This window comes from Ictalurus furcatus, chromosome 8, assembly GCF_023375685.1.
Source record: "Ictalurus furcatus strain D&B chromosome 8, Billie_1.0, whole genome shotgun sequence".
Taxonomy (NCBI): Eukaryota; Metazoa; Chordata; class Actinopteri; order Siluriformes; family Ictaluridae; genus Ictalurus; species Ictalurus furcatus.
This window is the reverse complement of record NC_071262.1, coordinates 5,785,557-5,797,003: the sequence shown is the minus strand read 5'-3', so window position 1 is coordinate 5,797,003 and position 11,447 is coordinate 5,785,557. Positions and strand designations below refer to the sequence as shown.

The 11,447-nt window shown below is 47.6% G+C and overlaps 1 pseudogene; it reads right to left on the bottom strand.

Annotated features, from left to right (window-relative positions):
* Nucleotides 1-556: 556 nt before the first annotated feature.
* On the bottom strand, nucleotides 557-10,837 carry LOC128611257 (cytoplasmic dynein 2 light intermediate chain 1-like; annotated as a pseudogene).
* Nucleotides 10,838-11,447: the final 610 nt, after the last annotated feature.

The following is an 11,447-nucleotide window of genomic DNA, read 5'->3' as shown; positions in this document are numbered from 1 at the left end:
TTGCAGATGGAGAACTCCTTAAGATGTTGACTGGATAACTGGATAACATCCTGCAGATGTTGGATCTAGCTCTTAGCTCTTTAAGATGTGGGTGGAAGAGGATTCTTCCAGCTGTTTTGTTAATGAGTACTCCCTGAAGATGTTGATTGGGGAGAACTCTTTGAAAGCGTTTGTTTTTAGAGAACTAATTATTTCCATGGTGTCAGAGGGTTTTAACTCTTCTTAGCTGGGTGGAGCCCAAAGGGTTTTGCTACAGTCAGCATGAAGTTCAGGCTATGTTCTCCACCCATGACTTTATTCAGTCCATTGAATTGAGTGTGGATTGAACTTTTAGTCCTAACTGTTGGTACCTATACCTAACAACGTTCTACCCAATTTTCATTTCTCTGATCTTTCAGGAAATTATTCAACACACACACACACACACACCAAACAAGGCATATGTTGTCTGCTGTTAACACATTACTAATAATCAATCATACTCATGCATGTTAAACAATCAAATTTCTAAATGCAACTTTGTGTTTACAAGCATGATAATTAGATGGGAGAAAATATTTTCAGTTGTTATTGTATTATTCTTGCAATACTTGGTCCTTTAGAATATATCCTGTGTCCTGATGCAGTCCGTGTGATAAAGACAGGGTGAACTGGGTGAGAGAACAAAGGGCCTCGCCTTGGGGCCTGTCTGGTTGAGTCACTCCCCCCCAAGTTATTAGCTAAGGGTCAAGGCTTTCATCCTGTAGGCCAACCACCACGTCTCAGCCAGTGGCCTAGATCAGTGAGTTTAAGAGAGATTTGCTAATATGTGAGGGTTCATCCATTATTTACAGGACATTGAGAACCCAGCAGTCAGCCATCGTTTTATTTTCGCTCACATTGGAAAGAGGCTTTTGGAAAATATGCAGTATTACACAATGTATTAGTGAAATGCAACGTGGTTATGTGTTGCACATCTCTCATTCGCCAAGATCTCTGTGCTTTGTGCTACTGTGACCTGAGCCTTAGATCAAACACTCACATTCTGGATACATTACGGTCAGTCGAACGTGTTACGTTTTTAATCTCAATACACTAACGTTCTCTAATCAGAGTATGTAATTACAGGGGATTAGATACGCAACAGTGAGTGTTGGGCAGTTTGTCAGCATTTTCAAAAATCTCCAAATGCTCATTGGTCATGTTTTCCAAGAAGGTATCCCAGCATATGGTGTATGTACTGTATTATCTTACTCTCCTGTCATCGCTTGCTGCTTGGCTGTATTTCTGTTCCTGAGGAAGGGTGGGAGATGAGCTAACTCAGCCTTTCCTTGTGAATATTAATGTTGAGGTTTTTAGGATGTGTATCTGTAGCTCTAGGACTCCAGGGTCAAGCCTTTCTATCACTTTGCCAGTTCTCGCTTATACCGCTCCAGCTCCTGGTCTTTCTGTGCTCTCATGGCATCTATAAGTAGTTCACTGTACTGGGGGTCTTTGGCGGGATCTTTCACTTCCTTGCGTTCGTTAGTGCTCTCTGGAGGAAAAAAAAAACATTCAAGAACTTTTTTCCACAGGCGCAGTGGAGTTTTAGGGTGCAGTGTTCCAAGATCAATGGCAACAGATCCTATCTGACTGAGAGTCTATGGCTGCTGGAATTACGAGAGGCTCGCTGGGGTCTGTAGAGAAATACTTCCCTCTCTTAGTACCAAAGGCTAGATGATTGAAGAAGTTCTTGACTTTAGACACTGTTGTCTCTGGTTTACTGCTAGTGAATATCAGGGATGCACCATAGTAATGAGACAGAAAACGCAGGGTCTTACAAATCACCTTCCTCTTCTCTGACTCAAAGTCCTGAAAGATGTCAAACTTGCTACCAATCATAAGAAGAGGCACAGGGAAGGGGCTGATGAGCTCTCTGTCTGGGTGGTCTTTGGGGAGGATACGCAATGCTCTGCTTTGGCTTAACTGTTTGCTGGGTCTGGCCTCTCCTGGCCTCCTGGTTATGTCAAATGCCTTTTCCACTTGGTTTAGAGCTGCCTGAAGCAGTTTCTCCATGGTGGTCCAGAGTGCACTGGGCTTAGACAGGTCCAGTACCAACACCACAGAGAACATGCTGAGGTTCTGAGACATTATGGGTATCTGCACAAGATCTGATAAAGATGTGCCTCCTCCCAGTTCCCACAGGTGAGCTATATCTTTGAGTGTGCTGTGTGCTCTTGCTCGCCTACCGAATGTGTACTCCAAAGCCAGGGTTGGTTTGGGGGTTTCATCTCTGTCAATACACCTGAATAGTATTGTTGTTTTACCCCCAGTTTTACTGCCCATAAAGAAAACAGTCCTCTCGCAGGGTGCATGGCCATCTTCCTCATTCTCATCATCATCCTGATCTTGTCTACTTCTTCTCTCTCTGGCCTGGACCTCATCTGCAGCCAAATCCCACAGGGTGTTGGTACTTATTTTACGCGTTATTTCCTGTTATCTTTACTTTTCCGTAGCTACTTTTTTGTAATTCAGTCGATGTTTACCATCCTGAGACCAGCTTGCTTGCTAATCAGCGTTTTCTCTGCAGACTTTTGCGAGGGGCAACCAGCAGTCAGCCGTGATTTTTAATTAGCTTGGTGCCCCAAAGTCTGCACATGGGGACTCATGGTTTTGTCACAAATCGGAGTTGAGCCAGAAGCAGGTGCAGATACAGATGCAAATAAAGACATTTATTTAAAGAAACGTACTAAGAAACAAATACACTATGACAACCTTGAAACACACTGTGGCAAGAAACAAACATCAAGACATGAACAACGGGAGTCTAAGACACTACTTGGTAGAATACTGTGGCAAAACTAAACATAGACTAACAAGATCAGGAAACATGGAACACAGGGGTCTAAGACAACGAAAGACCAGCACATAGTGCAGACCAGGACTATATATACACGAGTGCTCATTAACCAAAACGTGAATCAGGTGCAGGTGGTCATGTGACAACTAGTGCAGTGCAGTGGCTGATGGGAAATGGAGTCCAGAGTTTCTTGATACGTGACAGAACCCTCCCCCAAGGGCGCTACTCCCAGAGCGCCCAAAATTATACGTCCTCCCTCTGGTGGTCCTGGTCCCCTGGGATAAATGTCCCCAGCAAAACCAGGAGGCCAGGCAGCTTCCACAATGGCATAGGGAGGCTGAGATATTTCCTCGACTGAACACGAAAGCGGGGCGATGTCCTCGGCAGAGCATGAAGGCAGAGCGACGACCACAGCAGGGCAGGCAGACTGAGCGAAGTCCTCGGCGGGGCATGAAGGCAGAGCGGCGACCACAGCAGGGCAGGCAGACTGAGCGAAGTCCTCGGCGGAGCATGAAGGCAGAGCGACGTCCCCTGTAAGGCCAGGGAGAGGAGCGTGGGTCTCCTCGAAGCAGTAGGGGGAAACGACGTTTGCCATGGAGCCGGAAGGCTGAGCGACGACTTCAGCAGAACAGGCGGGCTGAGCGACGACCTCAGCAGAACAGGCGGGCTGAGCAACGACCTCAGCAGAACAGGCGGGCTGAGCGATGGCCTCAGCAGAACAGGCGGGCTGAGCGACAGCCTCAGCAGAACAGGCGGGCTGAGCGACGGCCTCAGCTGAACAGGGAAACAGAGCACTGTACTCAGCGGAGCAGGGAAGCAGGGCAACGTCCTCGTCGGAGCCTGAAAGCGGAGCGACGTCCCCAGCTGAACTGGAAGGCAGAGCGAAGTCCCCCGTGCGGCCAGGGAGAGGAGCGTCGGTCTCCGTGCGGCCAGGGAGAAGAGCGTGGGTCTCTTAGACGCAGAAGGGGGGAACGCTATTTGCCATGGAGCAGGATGACTGAGCGACGTCCGCAGCTGAACAGGGAGGCTGAGCGGCGTCCTCAGCTGAACAGGTGGGCTGAGCGACGACCTCAGCTGAACAGGCGGGCTGAGCGGCGACCTCAGCTGAACAGGCGGGCTGAGCGGCGACCTCAGCTGAACGGGGAGGCTGAGCGACGTCCACAGCTGAACGGGGAGGCTGAGCGACGTCCACAGCTGAACGGGGAGGCTGAGCGACGTCCACAGCTGAACGGGGAGGCTGAGCGACGTCCACAGCTGAACGGGGAGGCTGAGCGACGTCCACAGCTGAACAGGCGGGCTGAGCGACGACCTCAGCTGAACAGGGCAGCGGGACAGCCACCTCGGCTGTGCAGGGCAGCGGGACAGCCTCCTCGGCTGTGCAGGGCAGCGGGACAGCCTCCTCGGCTGTGCATGGCAGTGGGACAGCCTCCTCAGCCTGTCCCTCTGAGGTCGCCATGTTGACCTCAGGTGAGAGCTCCACAGCTGAGACCTCCCCGTAGGCCTCAGGCTGGAGCCCTGCTGTCCTCATTGCCCCCCCCAAAAAAATTTCTGGGCCAGCCTTCACCTCTGGACCGCGCAGCAAGGTGTGCCTCCCCTGCAGTGGAAAGCCCCAGATGCTCAGGTTACTCTGCTGGCTGTGTTGCAAGGCGGACTGTGGCGTGAGCGGAGCTTGGCGATGCGTGTCCGCGGACTGTGGCGTGAGCGGAGCTTGGCGGTGCGTGTCGGCGGACTGTGGCGTGAGCGGAGCTTGGCGGTCATTTGGGTCAGTAGGCCTGAACGTGAACTCAGGGACGCGAGACTTGATTTGGACCTCAGGGACGCGAGGCTTGGCTGGGACCTTCCTGACTGGAGGCTGGACCTGGAGCTCAGGGACTGGAGGCTCAGGGACTGGAGGCTGGACCTGGAGCTCAGGGACTGGAGGCTGGACCTGGAGCTCAGGGACTGGAGGCTGGACCTGGAGCTCAGGGACTGGAGGCTGGACTTGGATCTCAGGCACTGGAGGCTGGACTTGGATCTCAGGCACTGGAGGCTTGACTTGGATCTCAGGCACTGGAGGCTTGACTTGGACCTTAGGGACTTGAGACTTGACTTGGACCTTAGGGACTTGAGACTTGACTGGGACTTGGATATCAGGGACCTGAGACTTGACTGGGACTTGGACTTTCCTGACTGGAAGCTTGGCTTGGATCTCAGGGTTGAGCTCTGTATGACGTTGCCTGTAGTAGTGGGTAAACGGCAGGGCAGGTTCACCTTCCAGACTTACCCCCCTGAGAAGTTGTTCTAGCTCCTCCCTCGCCTCCGGACTCCCGAATCGCAACATGAAATCCCCCACAAACTGTTCTACACCGTCCAGGTTCCTACAGTGCTTCTCCAGTTTTAGCTGCACCCATTGACGGGCCGGTCCAAAGAACCGGGACCACATAAATCGGAGCCATTGCTTCTCCTCTGGCTTAGGGTCTAACAGGCTGGCGAAATAGTATTGACAGTCTACCAGGAAATACTCTGGGGCACCGAAAAATCTGTCAAATGGGTCCGGAAGCTCCATAGATGTCCATTGTGGGAAGTGGACGGAGTCTATAGCGGGGACGGTTGGCGTCGACTTCCGGGTTCTGCGTCTCCTCCGTTCTCCTGCTGCTTCCATCGTGGAGGCGATCTGCTGCTTCTGATAGTAGGTCTTTCGTTCTGTCACAATTCGAGGTTGAGCCAGAAGCAGGTGCAGATACAGATGCAAATAAAGACATTTATTTAAAGAAACGTACTAAGAAACAAATACACTATGACAACCTTGAAACACACTGTGGCAAGAAACAAACATCAAGACATGAACAACGGGAGTCTAAGACACTACTTGGTAGAATACTGTGGCAAAACTAAACATAGACTAACAAGATCAGGAAACATGGAACACAGGGGTCTAAGACAACGAAAGACCAGCACATAGTGCAGACCAGGACTATATATACACGAGTGCTCATTAACCAAAACGTGAATCAGGTGCAGGTGGTCATGTGACAACTAGTGCAGTGGCTGATGGGAAATGGAGTCCAGAGTTTCTTGATACGTGACAGGTTTAAGGCTTATGTGATGGGTGATCTTATGCTGCTTGTGCATGGGGTCCTCAGTGTATACTTACCTGAACTTACCAAGCCTTGATTTATGAGTTTTTGACCTTGTGACACTTCACAGATTGATTCAGAAATCAGGAGGCAGGTATGGGAAAACTCAAAATAGGGCTCTTTATTTTTGTCCCTATTTATTTAATTCATTCCATTGTTTTTTGTTTTTTTTTTGTTTTTTTTTTTACAATGTGCATATATCTGAACACACACATGGCTCTGTGCTGCTTAGTTCTCTTTCCTGTGGCACCTATCTCTCCCCACTTTATACTTGCTGCTGCTCACTGAAACACAGAAAATGTTAGAACAATCCCTCACAGGTGTAGTTCCTTACCACTCACTTTTCCCAGCTCCACCCTCCATTCACAAATTAGTGCTCGACCACACACCTGCCATCACATATTCCCACCGCCCAAGTCAGGCCGGGGAGCCATCTGGCCTGCTGGAGACAAGCCCCCATGCTGAGAGAGTAAATTTTCCACAGCCGTCTTTACCTATTTACTGGACTGGATCTGGTGCTCCCTTTTTATTGAGATTGATCAGTAGGCTGGTGACATCTGAATAATTAAGTACAAATCTACGATAATAGCCAACAAGCCCCAGGAACTGTCTCACCTTCTTTTTGGTCTTAGTATTTTAAATGTGACCAACAAAATAAAACATAATCATGTACAGTAGTCATTAGATAAAGTAGCACTCACCCATAATAAAGGAATATGTCCCAATAAAAGAATATGTCCCAGGATAACCAATACAGCACAGTTAGTTAGGTCCTCACAGCATGATGGTTAGGAGGGAAATGCCGGTGTAGGATTTTTTTTTATGTCCAAGAAGGAGGACAGGAAAATAAGGGGATCTCAAGTAGTTGAAAATGGATTGTAAGGGTATTTCCAAAGAATGAATTTAGATCTTAATGGTATTTCAAAATAATGAAGGGTTTTAAGGGGATTTCAAAAGGAGAAAAACAGAATGTAATGGGATTTACTAGAAGAGTTGGTGGAAGTAAGAAAAGGGGTGTAGACCAGAGACACTGAACTATATAAAAGGGAAGGAACACTGTGTACAGGGCAGATCAATTTGGGATGTCTCACTGTTTGGATCTCATGCTGGTATCTGGACAATAAAACTGGACTTTTGCTTCTCTCATCTGCCATGTTTGTGGCTTTATTTGAACAGTAAGTTTAGAACAATTGTTTGACTATTTGAAGGGGCACTCAGCAGTCATTTCAGATATGACATTTTGTAACCCCAGATGGGACATGAGCGGCTGGAGAATTGATTCCCTCCCATGGGACTTCATCACTCCGTGGGCAGCAGACACTGGCCATATAGGACAAATGTAAGCAGACACCTGTTTATTCGAAGTTCTGCTATAGTAGACCTGCTGGCTAGGAGGGGGAGCCCTGGGGTCAGCCAGAGTGAAAGTACACGGAACATTTGATGGAGTATATAGGCAGCTGAGTGAAGGGGAGAAAGGAGATTAGTGGCGCCGAAGTATGATGGCTGTATCACAAATGAATACAAGCAGAAGTAATGAAGAGGTAAAATAATACTGGGAGAGCTTTCCTTAATACCAACAAACTAGTACCCCCATTTGGAAGGCAAGCAGTGAACCTGCCTCTTTAATGCAGCCACGACATGGAGATGATCTGGCACAATCACAATATGGAGGTGAATATGGGGAACAATCAGATAGACAGGAAGGGAATGAAAGAGAGCCATGGAGAAAGGACCATCAAGAAAGGGCAATGATAGACCCCCCACCCAAGACAAAAATGAAATCAAAAGGTGCGGCAGGCACGCAACAGGCACCACAAAGCCGGACAGTATGCTTAAGAACGGATAACAAAGACATTTAGAGAAAGCAATTGAGCACACAAGCTCCTAAGGACCAAGTCTTTCATATGGAGGGAGATGTGACCACAACAGCAGTAAAAAATTATGAGTGGGAAAAGTTGAAGGAGAGAGTAGGACAATTGCAGGGGGTTATACAGGAGAAGGGAAAGGAGTTCCAAGAGGTGAAGGTCGAAAAGGCATGCAAAGTTGCAGAGACCATATGAGTTGCAAGTCAGGACCAAGCAGAAGGTATAAGAAAGGTGGAGGAAATCAAGCATCAATTAGATGAAACCAGACAAGAACGCAGGTAACTCTTAAAACAGACGAGGTGCAAATTGCATGAACTGGAGTCCACCATGTCAAGAAGTGAGGACTCAGTGGACGACAGAAAGGAATACGGGGAAGTGGAAAGTAAAATGGATCTTACGGATTTAGACCTCCTCAGCACAGAAAATGTTGAACAGGAAAAAATGCGACTGCGGGATTGGTAAACTATCACTGCTCCAACACGATTTGGGGAAGGAGTCAAGGGGAAAAGATCCAACCTGAAACCTATGTGAAGAAAAGTAAAGAAAACCATGTATCCATTAATGGTAAAGGGATGAGAAGTACATTATATACCATGGACATTCATGGACCTAACAGGACTGATACAGAATCTATGCAATGGGGGCCAGAGGTGGATAACCAAGTTCGAAGAGAAGGCAGCAGGGCAACAGCTGGCTGCTGGAGATATGAAAGCTATATTATGCCAAAGTGTGGGCAAAGGCAAAACTGACAAAATAATGGAGTTGGCTGGCATCAAGTTGGATGACCTCAGATGCGATTCAAGACCATTCAGCCTCGTTTGGAATATTGTATAGAGAGCAGTACAGAAAATATACCACACAAAGCTAGACCCAGGGAAACTAGAGATGATCAAGTTGACAGAGAACGAGAACGTAACTAAATTCATACGGGAATTCCAAGACAAATGGGGGAGAGATGAAAATGGGGGAAAATGGGATGAATCCCCAGCCAGCGCAAGTCTCCTCAAAATGCTGTTGAAAAAAGCCCTGCCTGAAGAAGTGCAAGAGAAACTAGAAGGGGTAGTAGGCCTAAATTCAATGGAGTGGAGAACATTCATGGCACATGTCATAGACCAGTAGAGGAAAAAGAAAAAGGGGGCTAAAGAGGTGACAGAGGCCCCGATGACCAACTCTATAAAGCACAACTGGGGGAAATAGTGAGAGCCAAATAGGAAGAGAAGGAAAAAAGAAAGAAGACCTCAAATAGGCTGCGTTAATGGTGATCCCACAGGCTAACACACAGATCCCAGCCATCCCTTTAGCTCCAGTCAAGTATGTTTATACTGGAGGACCCCAAGGCCCTCAAGGTTACAGATTCCAGGTACAAGTACCACAGAACAGAGGAAGAGGATTCTCCTGGGAAGGTCTAATGTGGAGACCATGTGGATAGGGCCGATAAAAGAGGCCAAGCCCTGGGACCAATGCCAAGTGGACAAGGACAAGGAAACCAATGGGTGGAGCAGCAATGGCAGCCCCCAGTGCTTCCTGGAGGTCCTATGTTTGGCCCTAATGTAGGACCAAACCCACAACTAAGCTGAAGGGGCCCAGAGAAGCTGGAGGGGGAGCTGATGCAGTATGTCACCACACTGCACCCGGAACAAGAACTAACAGTCTCTCTGATGGTTGAGAGGGAACTACAGGTGCCCATCATGATCGACACCGGGGTTACATATTCAAGCATCAGGAAAGAAGGCTCACAGCTCCCCCTCACCTGTAAAGCAATTCAAACTATGGGCTTCTTGGGAAGAATACTGACTTTATGATTTACATGGTGTAGATCATGCCAATAGAGGAGAAACCTTGAAGAAAATTAGGGAAGTTTGGTGGTCTCCTTATTTAGCTAGTATGATCAATTAGACAGTGAATCAATGTGAAACATGTAATTGCAATGATGTCTGCAAAAGTTTGACTGCACCAATTGGGCATATTCCAGAACCTAGGGGTCTGTTCAGGCACCTAATGATAGATTCGTAGATATGGTAAATGGGAGGCAACAATCAGAAAGAGGGCAAAAGATACATTTTGGTGGTATAGGATCACTTTAGTCGTTGGGTGGTAGCGGTAGCAACAACCAACCAAGATGCATTGACCGTGGCCAAGTTTTGTGCAGGGAGGTTAAACCACATTTTGGGGTTCCTGACTTCATCAGTTGCCGTGGCAAAAGCCTTGTGCATGGAGCATAAGCTGAGATGTTTATATCCCCCTCAATCCCAAGGTATGGTGGAAAGGGCAAATGGGACAATAAAGCAGAAAGTTACGAAAGTTTGCGAGAGTTCAAAACTTAATTTGGTTCAAGCATTACCACTGACTTTGATGAAAATGCCTTTGCAGAATAACCATACTACTCATCTAACTCCACATGAAATGCTAACTGGCATTTACCCGTGGCCCACATAAGGGACCGGCCCTCGAACAGTTGGAGGGTGAAATGCAAGAGTATGTATGTCTCTTAAGCCAAATGCACAGGCATTTGTATTCACAGGTTCATGAGACAATCCATGGTGAAGAGGTCACAGTGCCTGAAAGGGTGGTGGAGCCCAGAGATTAAGTGTTCATACACACATTCAAAAGAAAGAACTTCAACGATCCCCAAAGAGAAGGACCATTTAAGGTGGTCCTAACAACTCCCACTTCAGTAACGGTAGAAGACAGAGACCACTGGTATCATCTTAATCACTGCAGCCACGCGGCCAGAAAAGGACTCCTACACCCCACTGAAGAAGGGAAGGCCAGACTTTTGTGCCCCACAGAGGTAGAGGATGACATACCCCCTGATCTGCCGTGGTTGAGTCCTGAAAATGGGGGGATAGACTTTGATAGTGACAGTGACCCGGATGACCCGTGACAGAAACCGTCTCATAGCATACGGGGACAGAATCAGAAAAGGAAAGAAAGACAAGCATACTGACAGGCAACCAGTGCAGACAGTTCTCCGCCAAGCTCCTCAAGCGGCAACGAATCAGCACCTGATGGGTTGATGACACCCACGGATGATTCATCGCTTAGTGAGGTAACACTACCTGAACCTGCCGTTGACATCGCTAAGCATTAAGGGGGTCCCTTTCTCCATGATGCAGCAGCGAAGAAGGCATTCTACAATTGCTGGCAGAAGATTGAGACCCTCACACATTGCCTTCCGCCACATTAGATCTTGGGGTGCTACATGACTTTGACAGTCTCCCTGATATATGGACAGAACCGGTAGAGCTGCCAGTTGTGGACATAGACCAGCAAACCCTGCAACACTTAGAGGTATAATCTGAATCATTGACTACATTTGCATGGACAGCTATAATCTAATTATTGACCTTAATCTGAGTAAGACAATATTATGATTAAAGTGTTTACGTTGCTTTTAGAATACTCCTTTCATTTTCCCGTTTTACATGTTATACAACATAGTTCGATTAACAGCACACGTCATTATGTCACCGCGCCACACTGTCCGACGTTCCCTCCATAATTTCACGTATCATTATCACGTAACATACAGTTCGTCTTCATTATGGTGCCATATACAGTTTTGGGTGTTTTTATTTAAAAATTTTATGAACGCTTCAAGTGCGGTAAATTATTTGTCATACTGTATGTGCAAATAGACGACTGCTT